Genomic DNA, 11,004 nt, shown 5'->3' on the forward strand with positions numbered 1-11,004 from the left:
CCCACACCACCGTCCCCCAAAAGACTTGTGTCAAATTTAAGTACAGCAGCCTCAACTCACTCCGTTGGGAAGGGCAGCCTACTAACTTGGGACGTGGCTTGAACCACACTCAGTTGCTGCGTTTGCCATGGTCGAATGCACCCGCGCTCATTGAAATCACTCCCACCCCTCCACTTATTTCCCCTCCAAGTGCGAAACCATCGGATAGGTCAACATGAAAGGATCTCAACCACAACAAACTTATCTCCCCCCTCCTCTTTCACTCATTTTACCATTCCGACTCACTAATCGGTCAGTTCATCTAGAGTGGACGAGTTTTTCCCCTCTTTCAGTCTTGCCACCCCCTCTCTCGTCCTAATCCTCCTCGCTAACATCCCCTCCCTGACCCAGACGGTCGTCATAGTCTCCCATTACACTTGCTCGCTCTCCGTCACTGCCCGTGCTCGCATCTTCCAGGTCTTCATTCCCTGCATTCCTCCATATCGCCTTTTAGCCTACATTGCTTTCTTCTGTTCCTGGCGGCCTTCCTTCTCAAGTGAGTGGAGCTCTCTTGAAGCAAGCATTCTGTTCGTGGCTGCGGATGGAGGACGAGGAGTAAATGTCGGTGTGAGAGAAGATTGAGCCGCCCCGGTGGGTCAATGGAATTGCTTTCCCACGCTGCTCAGCGTATTCCAGGTGGGCTTGAATGAGTTTCACCAACTCTCGACGTCGATTAATATCTTAGTAATGGATCCGAAGGGATTTTTTGAAAGATGACGATGATTGTACAGCACGCGATGAACTTTCTTCGCCAGCATGAAACTCAAGTGAATGGGATAATTCAAAGTATGTCTCTGTCCTATAAAATAATTTTTCTCACTTTTTGAATACTATATTATTATTAGGTAATCTACCGGTTAAGCTTGGTTTTTGGATGGACATGGCTACTAAATAAAACATTTTGCGACTCCTAACAAAATCCAGCATCCTACTCTATACCAGGTCCCTCTTCATCTCCGAGTACTTTCTTCCTCCCTTCATCCCGTCCATCATCCCTATCCTGTTCCTTCCCTTTCCTCGTTTGCCTAACATTCTCCCCTCAACTACGGTCTTCAACATCCCACTGCCGGACAATACCCCCTTCATCCACATTTCCTGGCTCCATAGGATTTCTCCCAACAAACCCCTCTCTTCGCCCACCATACCAAGTACTTCCTCATTTGTTTTCTTCTCTGTCCATTTCACCTTCTCCATTCTTCTCCACACCCACATTTCAAAAGCCTCCAGTCTACGTCTATCCTCCTGCTTCAATGACCACGTTTCCGTGCCGTACATAGCTACGCTCTTCTTAAAGTCTTTTCTTAACATCCTTACTCAACGTCCCCGCCATCAACTCCCTCCTCCTTGTGAAAGCCTCTTTGCCTGCTGCAATTCTCCTCCTTACGTCCTTACTACTTTGACCGTGTTGGTCCAAAACACTACCGAGATATGTAAACTGTTCTACCTGCTCTAGTTGTTGCCCTCCTATTTTAATGTTAAGCTTTGCCTTTTTCTTTCTAGAAAATCGCATAACCTTTGTTTTATTAATATTGATTCTCATCCCATACCTGTCGCACTGAATTTCCAATTCACTCAGCAATGCTTGCAGCCCCTTGGCTGACTGACAAACTAAAGCTTGGTCATCAGCAAACCTAACTGATTTTACGAATTCCCCGCCCACTTTCATTCCTACTTCCAGTTCTTCCCATGCCTCTTTAATCATTTCCTCTACATACAGGTTGAACAGCAACCCTGCCTTACACCTGTAACACTGCTTCGTAACACTGCTTATCCGGACTCCCCGTTCCCCACTCACACCTTAGCAGTCTGAGACATGTACAGATTGCGGATTAGCCTCCTTTCCCTCCAAACTATTCCTATTTTCTTCAATATACTCATTAGTTTTTCCCAATGCACTCTATCAAACACTTTTTCGAAATCTACGAAACAGGCAGATACCTCCTGTTTGTGTTCTATATTCCTCTCGATTAATAATCTCATTACTGCTATGGCATCACGCGTACCTCTCCCCTTCCTAAACCCCAACTGGTCATCCCCTAAGTAATCACTTGCCCTACTCTCTATTCTTTTGTTTATAATCCTGGGAACAACTTTCACTTCTAGGGATATCAAACTTATTGTCCTGGAATACTATATAATATTCCTATTTTAATATCAGATTTTTCCAAATATATCAACCAGGATCGCATTCCAGGGACCACTTGACAGTATGTAAAATTTCGGTTCTCCAGACTACCACGACGAATCAGTCATTAGGAATGTTAATGTAATTCTTATATCAAATATTTGGAGCAGTTACTTGGCAAGGAAAGATTCAGGCAGATAAGTTGCTCATTCTCATCTCTTTTCATGAACATAAGTTAAATATTGTTCTAAGTGAAGATAATTACTCATAGTCGAACTATCGTTCTATCTGAAGATCCTGCCAGACTCATAGTCGAGTTATGTCATTTGAAATTGATGCCACGTAATTATGACCTAGTAAAAAACTTATAACAATCGTTACATTATATCAAATTTTTTAGAATGTTATTGCAGTCTTAGTTACTAGCTAGATAACATAGCTTCAATGAAGGAGATCAGGTTAGTGCGGCAGCTAGTGTATTGGCTTCCCATGCTATAGGCCTGGGATCGAATCACAGTGATGGCATTACTTTTCTAAGATATACTGATCCTTACTTGAGTGCCATGTGCTATAATAGTCCGTCCATCATATGGAGCATTAAATTGTGTGACCCCTTGGCATCTTTCCCATATAGTAGACTAATGCTGACAATGGTGTCCTGTCCCCATCTGCATTCCCAAATTGATATCCTAGGGTATTATTAAAGCACAAAGAGTCTTTAAGAAGATTCATGAACTTCTACCTGAAATATTGATCATGGAGATGAACCTACTCTGTGATTCTTAAGTTTGCTTTTCTTCAAATGATCAATGAGGCTTAAAATGAAATATTACAGTCATTTCTGTCAGGCCTGAGATGTATCACATCCAGTGTGCCTATCTGTGCTAGTTATGCACCTTCTTTTTCCCCAGAACTCTGTCGGCCCAAATGTATGTACTGATGATTGTTAGCTTGAGCCATGGTTTGTACCATTCTACCATCCTTTAATTACTATGTAGAAAGTATTTTCACACTAATATACCATCTTCAGGTGCATGTGAGCTCATGTGAAGAAATGTGCCTACTACTACAGGAATACAAATATAGATTCATACACAAAATATACCTGGGAGAAGTGCAGTACTTCGTTGTACTTGTTAAAGTGTTTGGTAATCAACTTGGGAAAGATTTTGTGGAAATAATTTTTTTGAAGAAATCATAGACTGTGAGTAAATCAAAATTTAATGAATTTTCATAATGTTGCAGTTTATAGTAATTGAAAATAGTGTTTCTGACAAACAATGTAATCAGCCTTTAGTTGTTTCTAAAAATAAATATTTAATGGGAAATCACTTTCACTTACGTATTGAACAATTTAGAGAAAAAAATTCAAAACCATATTATCAATTTCTATTCAAAAATCTTACTTTTCTTACTTAATTTAGTCATATTTATGCCTTGACCAAATTCATTTAACCATCTGCCATCCAGTTCGGATACCATGTACAGAAAAATATGTTCAACCACACAGATACACAAATAGGGCGATTTTCTAACCAAATTTTCCCCAGTTCTGTAACTTATCGCAGAATTTTGTCTTTGTTGCCTTGACCTCCAAACAGCTCATGTGTTCGATTGATACTTTTTTAAATCACAAACTCACCATGCAACAACACACCCCTCCCATTCCTGTACTTTTCTAAATTTCTACTTCCTATCTAGAAATAAGATTGGACCTCAACTCTTATCCCATGCCTAAAATGGACTCCACTTTGGAAGAAACTGTTTTTGGATGTCTGCAACATCTCCTATTCATCATCGGCCTAACTTTGGTGTCACCATTTGTGTGCTCTCCACTGAAAGAAGCCACACTTTGATGTGTGCTCAACCACTGCTGAAGCAGAAGAGGGGACAGGGAAGAGAGCAAGATTCACACTGCAAGTAGTGACGTAAGCTATTTTAAACCTATTTAAATATATTTTATCCCTTGTGTGAAATCTTGGAGATATTTGCAGTGCTCCCACAAGTGTTGAGCATTATACGAGGGTCATCCGGAAAGTAGTACCCGTTCGTGAATTAGACACAAAAGTAAATATTAACAAACATAAAAAATTTTATTTGAAAGAGGATACTTTAAACTACTTCTCAACATAATCTCCAAGCAAATTAAGGCATTTGTCATAACGTGTGACAAGTTTCTGTATTCCTGCTGCATAGTCCTTCGCCGCCAGCTCATTGAGATACGCGAGGGACCCATCTTGCACAAATTTTTGCATAATGCAGATGGTGTTTAACAATTTCATGAACAATTGTTCGAGAAACATTGGGAAAATGCTCACAGATGTCATCAATTGTGACGCGCCGATCGTTCCTCACGAATTCGTCAACTGAGCTCACCAGTTGGTCTGTAATGACAGACGGTCTCCCCGAACGCTCATCGTCGTGTGTGTTCCCCCAACCCCATGTTGAAGTTGCGACACCACCGCCGAACAGACGACTCGTCCATTACAATGTCTCCATACACCTCCTTTAATTGGCGATGAATATCACATGGGCGAACGTTTCTTGCATTGAGGAATTTAATCACTGCCCTCACTTCACAACTGGCGGCGTTCTCAATTTTTTTAAACATTGTAAACAATCACAGAAACAACACAGGCAATGCTAGCGTCACGCAACTTGGCTCAGAGAAGGCAGACAAGCCACTGAAGCTATCTGACCTCGTGCAGCGGCTACTCGCGTCGTCAGCACTTCATGCGGCACGAACGGGTACTACTTTCCGGATGACCCTCGTATATAAGTAGTTAGTGGCATGTTTCAAGCCAAAGATGACTTATTTATTCTTCAATAAATTGAAAGCATTTCATTTTATTTTTCTAATTTTGATTTAGTGTTCTTTTTTTTCCTTTTTCAAATGAATCTTTCAATCAAAGAAAAACTTTTCCAAATCAATCTCATATTTCCCTTTAACTGGTTGGTAAAGAGTCAGCTAATGTGCTCTATGAAATGATTTCTTTGAGCCTTGGCATAAATTTAAGTTAGAACACGGGTGTGGTACTGACTTTCTTTTAATTTATTTTAAAAAGCACAATACACCTTATGTTGATTGAGGATTGCGGTGAGGATGCTTTCTGTCCAATGAGTTCAAGGAAGGTTGGGGCACTTGTTCTAAGGAATAAAGGAGCTGGTGGGGGTGAGTTATTTTTAGAATATTAAATTCAATATCTTTCATGGACCGACCCATAGTGATGATGCTTAATACTCAATGGTGTCTCTGGTTTTCCTTAGTTTGGGCCATTTGAAATTTCACTTCCATGAGCATCCTCTATTGAAATTCTTAGCTTATTTGTATGATTTCTGTGACTTCCATGATGAGTTCAAGTTAGAATCAGGTCTCAACGGCCATTGATTTTGCCTCTCCGAATTACATCTTAATAAAAGGCCACTCTCCACATATTATGCAATCACCAGCAAAGAGAAATGCTCGTTTTTTCAATGTCTATATGGTGTTATTGCAAGTAAAAGTTGAGTTCTGTATGGATGGACAATGTAAGACTTGCCGCATAAACTTTCACCTTGCAAATGCCTTCTGGGATGATTTTAATTATAAAAGCTGTGTTTATTTTTCTCCATTGCCTAACCCTCTGTTCCTGCAATTAAAACCTTGAACCCTTCTGTTACCTATTTTCTTACCTCTGTATCAGCCCCAGTCCCCTCTCTCCACATCCTTTGTTCAAATCTTTGCTTTTTCTCTGTACTAGTCTATTTTTCATTGCCTTGTTTTGCTCTGTCATATTGTCCAAGAAAGTCAGATTCACCTGCTGCAGAATCTCACAGAATGAGTCTATAATGAACAAGATGTTTCGTCTTTTAAGTGATGTTTCCTGTAGGTTGCATGTCTTCATTGAAAGCAATTATAGCTTACTCCTTTTAAAATTTCGCTGTTAATAACCCACTCCACTCAAACTGACATTTAAGCAGACTTGCCAGGAGTGAAAATTATTATACTTTATCTGAGTTGAGAAACTTATTCAATCTTACTTGTCCAAAGGGATCATTGAGGAACAAATCATTTGAATCAGTTGCTCAATGGACCTTAATACTCAGGTTCTCATGGACCCATGGATTGTGACCCCAAATAGGGCTCTGAAGGGTTTTATATGGGAGTTCCAGCTGAAACACTAACAATGATAATGATTTTTAATCAATTTGGATTTCAATCAGCATCATGATTTGAATAATATCATAATTGAAAATATTGGATAAAACCCATTAGGACCATCCCAATTGTAAATTTTGTCACTTTTAAGAGGGAAGAGAGTTCTCTGTTACTGCCAACAATACTCACCTTGGATGTATCCTGGAAAAGTGTTCTTATATGTTTTAGCAATGAAGTGTTGTTTTATTGGAATAGCTTAGATACTGAGGGGTATGACCCAAGTAATTTTGGTAAAAGGCAGAATGGAGGAGGCAGAAGGAAAGGTAGAAGACTTGTCACGGGACTTTGAAGGGACCACATGGGATGCAGTTGGCAGAGCACCTTCTCTATCACCGGTTATATTTCTCCATTCCTTCCATTTCTCCCTTCTATTGCATTTCTATTCTTCTCTAAGCCCAACACAAGAAATATGCAAGCAGTTGAAATTTTTGAGTAAAGGTTTAGGGGCCGACCAAAAGGTGAGTTTATCGAAGATTCGGGCATGTATGGTGAGACCCCCCTTGGTCAGTGATAAAGAGTACCACAGATTATTTCATGTGAACCTTGGGTTGCTTCCTCATTTGATACCTCCAGATGGATATAAATGTCATTGAAATGGTACATATTTGCTATCTGACAAATGGCAACTGAGGCTGTCTCATCTGTTAATCTAAGTGCCATGTCCAACCCAATTGGTACCAATTACAAACAAGAAGAGATTCACAAATGTGTAATCGAAAATGATAATAGACAATAATGAATTGAAATGAAGATGGGTGAACTTGTAGGGGGTCAAACTGTTTCTTTCCTGTCAGACTCCATAATTTCTACTTTGTGTGAGTAACTGCCTCATCAATTTGAAATCAAAAAAATGCAATTCTACTTGAAGGCTGGTTTGATAACAGAGATCTCCTTAAATTAATAAATATTATTTTTACCATTTCTGAAATTCCCACAATATGATAATAAGATCGGGCTAGTTCCATTCCATGAGCCAGCTCTTGTTTCCCAGGGAGATGTGGTTAACTGACAAATTGCCAATGTAATCAATCAGTGCATAACAGTCTATGAAGAATTTTGAATGAAATAGTATTTTCAAATATGCACATTTGATAAATTTTTTCCTTAATCATCATAAAAGGTGTTGTTTACAGAAACTGAGTGTCAGCTTATAAACTAATTGCTTCCAACATGTGTGATAAGTGTCAAAAATTCACCCTGCTATATGTTTGGTAAAGGAAGAAATCAAATGAACATATCCTTGGTAGTTGACATAGTAGATGGTAGACCTTGTATAACAGGAGTAGTGCTGAACTGCTGACTGGAAGGCCCAGGTTCGAATTGAAGTAATGCCTCTAAGGCACCCTAAGCTCCACCCAAGCTGTTTTTTGGGAACTAGATCTTCCTGGGAAACCATAACCAGCACAGGGGAAGGCACTGACTCCCTTCTCCTGAAGTGAATTTAAAACCCCATCGGGCGTAGTGTTGTGTGAACTCTACTATCACTAACCAAACAGAACTTTGGGTTGATCTCTGTGATTTTTTGTGGTTTATATCACAGTGGTGCCTACAGGGTCCATACAATAAGTATGATGGCTGGTTCGCTGTAGACTCAACAAAGCGGTGGATGGGGGTCCGACTGGTTGGCTTAGAAAATGGGTCCCCCACCACTCAGGTGCACTTTAGTTCAGTTGCCTTTGGGCATGCATTGAGAAAGGTGGATTTTTGTAACATGTGATTTTTTGTGGTGTCATTGCGCCAGCATGGAGCTCATTGTCGAGCAACGGTATGCTGTGAAGGTTTGCGTTAAACTCAGGATATTTGTATAAGAAACTCTAGAACTCATAAAACAGGTTTATGGGAATGATGCCTTAAGCCACAAGAGTTATTGAGTGGCACAAAATGTTTAAGGAAGGCCGGGAGCATCGCATCGGATGCCCGATGACTGCTCTAACCGATGCTCAGCTGGCCAAAGTGAAAAAAAGTTTTGGACTCTGACAGGGATTGAACCATCGCCCTTATCAGTGAGGATATTGCCCTTTCAGTCAGAACTGTCCGTGCCATTGTAAGAGATGATCTTGCGATGAGGAAAGTGTGTACGAAGCTGGTGCTGAAGGTTTTAAGTGAGGAATGAACACTGTCACGGGTGGAAATTTTAGAAGAAATTTTGGACTGCTTCCAGGAAGATGAAGATTTTCTCAGCAACATTATTACCTCAAGGGATAGCTCAAAGGACCTCAAAGGATATCAGTTTTACTCCATCAAGGCAGTTAAATCGGCGACGACGAAGGCTGTCAACAGTACTCCAGGAGCAGACTTCCCCTAAGCTTTTGACGAGTGGTAGACGCACCAAAACTAAGTGTATCGATGCGGGGGGAATGTATTTTGAAGATTGTTAAGTAATTGTGATGATAAATGCAATAAATTTCGATTTTTGGTAACAGTTATTATACTTGTTGCACGGACCCTGTAGCATCCAAGTATTTAGTGGTTTTTCATGATGTGGCTCGATTATTCTATTATTTTTTAATTAATAGATTTATTCCTATTTGATGTAATGATTTCTTTAACATAAAACATTTAAATAAAGACTTTACTCATCTATTTGTGGAGTAATGCTAAGTTTTCAAAATTATTTAACTGGCAGCCATTAATTTTAACTGTCAGAAACCAGCTGCAACAATTAGCCTAAATGAATAGAAAGGTAGGTATTGAATACCTTTGATTGATATGAATTTCAGCTGATTAAATGGTAGTGGGATTTAATGAGTTAAATTATTCAAGCTGGAAAAACAGGAAATAAACTCCAATGAGATTATTGCAATCAAGTAATCATATTGAAGAATATTTTAATGAATGGCACTTCGAAATGGTAGGTAATGACCAATCAAATGCAAAGTCTTCATCACTCACTCATGTGTAGATGGCTTACTTTCATATTATCTTTAATTCCAATGTTCCTTCCAATTAACAGTTGCCAGGTTAATGCTCTCCAGTTCTTCCAAAGGATTTTCTCTTCTCTTTTTTCCATCTTTGTTCCTCAAGGTCCAAGTCCTAATCTTCAAACTGGATAAATGAATCTCGATGGAGAGGTGCAATGAAATATGAAGAGAATTGATTGCATTTTGAAGTAGCCTAGCATCATCTACTCCTACTTGGTCAAATGTTTTGTTTTGGCAAACAAGTTCCCAAAAAAAATTCCCACTAAAATCCTTCTATTGGTAGAAGATATTATCTAGTTCTGTATTTGGCAGATAAATCTGGTCCAATAAATTACTGTTCATAAACAGTTTGGATAAATATTATCCCGATTCATAATCCTTGTTTTGATGATGGATTCAATACAAATCAAACCTACTACTTAACTATAATTTTTTTATTTTAACTTCCTTGGTATCTTATTTTAAGTTGATTGCATTTTCCTGGTCTTTAACATAGGCCTAATGATAATAATTATCATATTTATCAACTGGTAAGGGTAGGGTTATGATGAAAACCAGCTATGAAACAGTCCAGTGACAACTTCCTTGCCTCGCCTAACTTAACCCAACATTCAACACAATAGATCCCTCTTCAATTTATACATTCCATTCCTTATCCTAATATCCTGATTCCATTCTGTCTATTATTCTTCTGCTATTACAACCCCTTCCTTGCGTCACTTTCTCCCCGCTGTTACAATTTTCAGCATCCCATTGCTAATGAAAAGTCTGCATCCATATTTCCCGCCTATTATTCATAACTCCCACGATTCACAGCACTTCGTAAATAGTGGGCTAATAATATGCAGTTGAGTAATTCATTACAATCTAAATTCCTTATGCCTGTGCAACTAAGCAAATGAATTTTTATTAGGTTTTTAATATGAATCTTAATGATAGGTAAATATACATAGTTTTTCCACGTCATGGTGTAAGAGAGTAACTATCCCTTCCACTTTTCATTTAAAAAAAATGTTCTGTGAAAATTTTCAAATGTACTTGATTTGAATTTGGGTGAAAGCCAAAGAAATTTAAATTGGAGATGCGACAATATTATCCATGAAATACCAGGGACATGGGTTTTGTCTAACCCAAGGAGTCTTCAGACACATTTTTGTTTGCTGCTTTGTTTAAAATGACATTGACTTATTGAGTTGTCGCTTTTGTATTATTTAATTTTGAATCAATAAAGGTTTTGAAAATATTCTTGCGTTAATAATTCTTGTGTAATTAAAATTTTAACCGCACTGACGGATGTAATAAAAGCATGTGAAAGTTGCAACCAGTGCAGCGGATAGAATAGCACCGTGCTTAGTTCAAGTTCTTGAGGAATTGTCGGAGTGTGCTATGATTAACTAATATTCAATTGTTTTGGATCACTCTTCCATCTTGCTTAACTGGTCGATTTCATTGTAATACAAAATTACATAAATTACTGAATAGGAACTAGGAGATATTGCAACCAGTTTGGGTTGCCGTCCCAGTTTTAACTCGAGCATTATCTTATATTTAATTCGCTGACGTTTAACTAATACCTAAGGACGTTATGAAATACTAGCACATTCTATAATAATGTACTGGCTGTAATCAGAAGAGTACGTCATAATTTATTTTAACCGTAGTCGGCGTAAGTAATCGGATGGGTTCGTCATATTTTATATTAACCAAGTGCGAACAATTCC

The sequence above is a fragment of the Hetaerina americana genome, unplaced genomic scaffold, assembly GCF_022747635.1.
Source record: "Hetaerina americana unplaced genomic scaffold, ioHetAmer1.1.p SCAF_1, whole genome shotgun sequence".
Classification (NCBI taxonomy): Eukaryota; Metazoa; Arthropoda; class Insecta; order Odonata; family Calopterygidae; genus Hetaerina; species Hetaerina americana.